We start from the raw sequence: 4,810 nt of genomic DNA, 5'->3' as shown, positions 1-4,810 counted from the left end.
GGTGAGATGGTCTGACTGTGGTGAGATGGTCTGACTGTGGTGAGATGACCTGACTGTGGTGAGATGCTCCAACTGTGGTGAGATGACCTGACTGTGGTGAGATGATCTGACTGTGGTGAGAGGTTCTTTAGCCGAGGCTGTGTTGTCTGGCGTGATTAAGGCCAAAGTCAGGTCTCTGTTTGTCTGCTGATGAAGAGCAGCTCTGCTGAAATCTTCCTCTGAATGACATCATCACTCCATGAGGCATGAAGCTGTGTGTGTTTGTGTGTTAGCCATTTTGCTTCTTGATGAATTGTGTTCATGTCTTATTCCTTCCATGACCTTGACTGACCTTTGTTTTGGTAAATGTGTGCAGCAGAAATGGACAAGCAGAGTAACAGGACATTGAACTCCCTGGTCCAAACACCAGGACCAGTAGAAACCATGTCAGGATCTTCTGGTCTGAATGAAGTCCTCTTCATCGGTTCTCTGGTCTGTAGGGTTCATATTTGGATGCATAACTCCATTTGAATTTCCAGTTCTGGTTCTGGTTGGTTCCTCCTGTCTTCCTGTTTTGTTTTGTCTCTGGTGAGATGACCTGACTGACTGGTGAGATGGACTGATTGTGGTGAGATGGTCTTACTGTGATGAGATGGACTGACTGTGGTGAGATGGTCTGACTGGTGAGATGACCTGACTGTGGTGAGATGGACTGACTGTGGTGAGATGGACTGACTGTGTTCAGATGGTCTGACTGTGATGAGATGAACTGACTGTGGTGAGATGGACTGACTGTGGTGAGATGACCTGACTGTGGTGAGATGGTCTGACTGTGGTGAGATGGACTGATTGTGGTGAGATGGTCTGACTGTGGTGAGATGACCTGACTGTGATGAGATGAACTGACTGTGCTGAGATGGGTTGACTGTGGTGAGATGGTCCAACTGTGGTGAGATGGTCTGACTGGTGAGATGACCTGACTGTGGTGAGATGGACTGACTGTGGTGAGATGGACTGACTGTGTTCAGATGACCTGACTGTGGTGAGATGGACTGACTGTGGTGAGATGAACTGACTGTGGTGAGATGGTCTGACTGTGGTGAGATGGTCTGACTGTGGTGAGATGGTCTGACTGTGGTGAGATGGTCTGACTGTGGTGAGATGAACTGACTGTGGTGAGATGACCTGACTGTGGTGAGATGGTCTGACTGTGGTGAGATGAACTGACTGTGGTGAGATGGTCTGACTGTGGTGAGATGACCTGACTGTGGTGAGATGATCTGACTGTGGTGAGATGAACTGACTGTGGTGAGATGACCTGACTGTGGTGAGATGACCTGACTGTGGTGAGATGATCTGACTTTGGTGAGATGACCTGGCTGTGGTGAGAGGTTCTTTAGCCGAGGCTGTGTTGTCTGGCGTGATTAAGGCCAAAGTCAGGTCTCTGTTTGTCTGCTGATGAAGAGCAGCTCTGCTGTAATCTTCCTCTGAATGACATCATCACTCCATGAGGCATGAAGCTGTGTGTGTTTGTGTGTTAGCCATTTTGCTTCTTGATGAATTGTGTTCATGTCTTATTCCTTCCATGACCTTGACTGACCTTTGTTTTGGTAAATGTGTGCAGCAGAAATGGACAATCAGAGTAACAGGACATTGAACTCCCTGGTCCAAACACCAGGACCAGTAGAAACCATGTCAGGATCTTCTGGTCTGAATGAAGTCCTCTTCATCGGTTCTCTGGTCTGTAGGGTTCATATTTGGATGCATAACTCCATTTGAATTTCCAGTTCTGGTTCTGGTTGGTTCCTCCTGTCTTCCTGTTTTGTTTTGTCAATCCTGGTTCTGATGGTTTCTTTTGGGGCGGCTGTGGCTGAGTGGTTAGAGCAGTCATCCTCCAATACGAGAGTTTGGGGTTTGATTCCAGCAGCAGTCACATGCTGAAGTGTCCCTGGGTAAGACACTGAATCCTCACAGCCTCTGATGTGTGTCCCATCAGTGTCTGAATGTGATCTAAAGCACTGATTAGTCTTTAGAGATCTAGTATAGAGCTGGATGAATGGGTGCATGAGGCACAGATTGTTGTGAAGAGCTTTGAGTGTGTTGATCAGACAGAAAGGAGCTGTATAGGTGCAGTCCATTTCTGCAGCAAACCCTCATGTACACAGACGTGCGGGGATTTCCTACTGAAACTCGGCGCACGCTTAAATCAAGAAAACGGGGTACGCACGATTTAATCCAGATGTTTGAAACCGTGCGTACGCATGAATCCAAGCGCACTTCCTGTGTACAGTCAACGTGGGCACGAGGGAATACCTGACTCCTCCCTCGACACGCCTCCTTTTAAATATACAAAATCGAACAGCACGTCTCCATGCAGGAGAAGGAGAACTTCACTGAATGTGAGGTGGAGATGCTTGTAATGAGGTGGAGGGACGTGAAAACATCGTTATCCTCTGGCGTTAGCTCCAAGCTAAGAGCCGTGAGTGGGACAGTGTGTGCAGGTCCTGTGGGGTCAGAGCAGCACACCCACAGGAAGTAAGAACAAATGGTCTCACATGTTAGCGTGGCTGAATGAATTCAGTCACCAAGAAGCCCCCCATCCTGCACCGTGCCAGCATTTTGTCTGTTCCAACCACGCTGTCCATCAGAATGAATGGTGTGGAACCAGGACACCTCTCCAGCATGTCGGCTGGTTGCTTTAGGTCGGTGTCACAGCTCGTAGTCCGGTAGGCTCAGTTCGGCTGGGGACCAGTATTCAGAACATTTGTTTACCTTGTGACCTGAAGTCATCTTCAGGCTTTCCACCCCCCACGGATGTTGCTGTCCTCAGCTGGTCTTCCATCTTCTTCCTGTAGATGTTTTCTCCGTCCCTGATGGAACAAAGCTGGTTCCGTTAGCGTGCTGTGGTGTTGTGCACGGAGGGCGAGGCCGACACTTCGTTGTTTCCTCAGTAAATAAATCAGGCCAGATGATGGCACTACTTTCCTTTTGGTCATATTTAGTTCTTTATTAGCCTAAAAGTTCAGAAACACTCAGACTGGCTCTCACACACCTACGGGATTCCATCCATCCATCCATTTTCTTCCGCTTATCTGGGGTCGGGTCATGGGGGTAGCAGCCTAAGTAGGGATGCCCAGACTTCCCTCTCCCCAGCCACTTGGGCCAGCTCTTCCGGGGGAATCCCGAGGCGTTCCCAGGCCAGCTGAGAAACATAGTCCCTCCAGCGTGTCCTGGGTCTTCCTCTGGGCCTCCTTCCGGTGGGACGTGTCCGGAACACCTCACCAGGGAGGCGTCCAGAAGGCATCCTAAACAGATCCCAAGTCACCTCAACTGGCTCCTCTCGATGTGGAGAAGCAGCGGCTCTACTCCGAGTCCCTCCCGGATGATCGAGCTTCTCACCCTGTCTCTAAGGGAGAGCCCAGACACCCTGCGGAGAAAACTAATTTCGGCCGCTTGTATCCGAGATCTCATTCTTTCGGTCACAACCCAAAGCTCGTGACCATAGATGAGGGTAGGAACGTAGATCGGTCGGTAAATTGAGAGCTTCGCCTTTTGACTCAGCTTTCTCTTCACCACGACAGACCTGTACAGCACCCGCTTCACTGCAGACGCTGCACCTATCCGCCTATCGATCTCACGCTCCATTTTTCCCTCATTCGTGAACAAGACCCCAAGATACTTGAACTCCTCCACTTGGGGTAGGACCTCCTCCCTGACCCGGAGAGGGCACTATACCCTTTTCCGGCTCAAGACCATGGCCTCGGATTTGGAGGAACTGATCTTCATCCCGGCCGCGTCGCATTCGGCTGCGAACCGCTCCAGCGAAAGCTGTAGATCACCATCTGATGAAGCCAGTAAGACCACATCATCTGCAAAAAGCAGAGACGCAATCCTAAGGCCACCAAAACGGATCCCCTCAACACCTTGGCTGCGCCTAGAAATTCTGTCCATAAAAGTTATGAACAGAATCGTGACAAAGGGCAACCTTGGTGGAGTCCAACTCTCACCGGGAACAAGCCCGACTTACTGCCGGCGATGCAGACCAGGCTCTGACACCGGTCATACAGGGACCTAACAGCCCGTATCAAAGGGCCCGGTACCCCATACTCCCAGAGTATCCCCCACAGGGTCCCCCGAGGGACGCGGTCGAACGCCTTCTCCAAGTCCACAAAGCACATGTAGACTGGTTGGGCAAACTCCCACGCACCCTCCAGGACCCTACTGAGAGTGTAGAGCTGGTCCAGTGTTCCACGGCCAGGACCAAAACCGCACTGCTCCTCCTGAATCCGAGGTTCGACTATCAGACGGACCCTCCTCTCCAGAACCCCCGAATAGACCTTACCAGGGAGGCTTAAGAGCGTGATTCCCCTGTAGTTTGAACACACTCTACGGTCCCCCTTTTTGAATAGGGGGACCACCACCCCAGTCTGCCAATCCAGGGGAACTTCCCCCGATGTCCACGCAATATTGCAGAGTCACGTAAGCCAACACAACCCTACAACATCCAGAGCCTTAAGGAACTCTGGGCGAATCTCATCCACCCCTGGGGCCCTGCCACCGAGGAGCTTTTTAACCACCTCGGTGACCTCAGCACCAGAGATTGGAGAGCCCGACCCAGAGTCCCCAGGCTCCGCTTCCTCAGTGGAAGACGTGCCGGTGGGATTGAGGAGGTCTTCAAAGTATTCCGCCCACCGACCCACAACATCCCGAGTTGAGGTCAGCAGCACACCACTCCCACTATAAACAGTGTTGGTGGCGTACCGCTTTCCCCCCCTGAGACGCCGGATGGTGGACCAGAATCGCCTCGAAGCCGTGCGGAAGTCGTTCTCCA

General features: G+C 51.5%; 2 protein-coding genes across 2 annotated transcripts in view; both read left to right on the top strand.

The window, feature by feature from the left end:
* The window catches only part of tmem178b (transmembrane protein 178B), a 40,761-nt gene that overhangs the window by 631 nt on the left and 35,320 nt on the right, over positions 1-4,810 (top strand). The gene's annotated exons all lie outside the window — the stretch shown is intronic.
* mrps33 (mitochondrial ribosomal protein S33) overlaps positions 1-4,810 on the top strand; it is a 28,458-nt gene that overhangs the window by 8,558 nt on the left and 15,090 nt on the right. The gene's annotated exons all lie outside the window — the stretch shown is intronic.

The sequence above is a fragment of the Nematolebias whitei genome, chromosome 22, assembly GCF_014905685.2.
Source record: "Nematolebias whitei isolate Nwh7 chromosome 22, NemWhi1, whole genome shotgun sequence".
NCBI classification, from domain to species: domain Eukaryota; kingdom Metazoa; phylum Chordata; class Actinopteri; order Cyprinodontiformes; family Rivulidae; genus Nematolebias; species Nematolebias whitei.
This window is presented reverse-complemented; position numbering and strand designations above follow the sequence as displayed.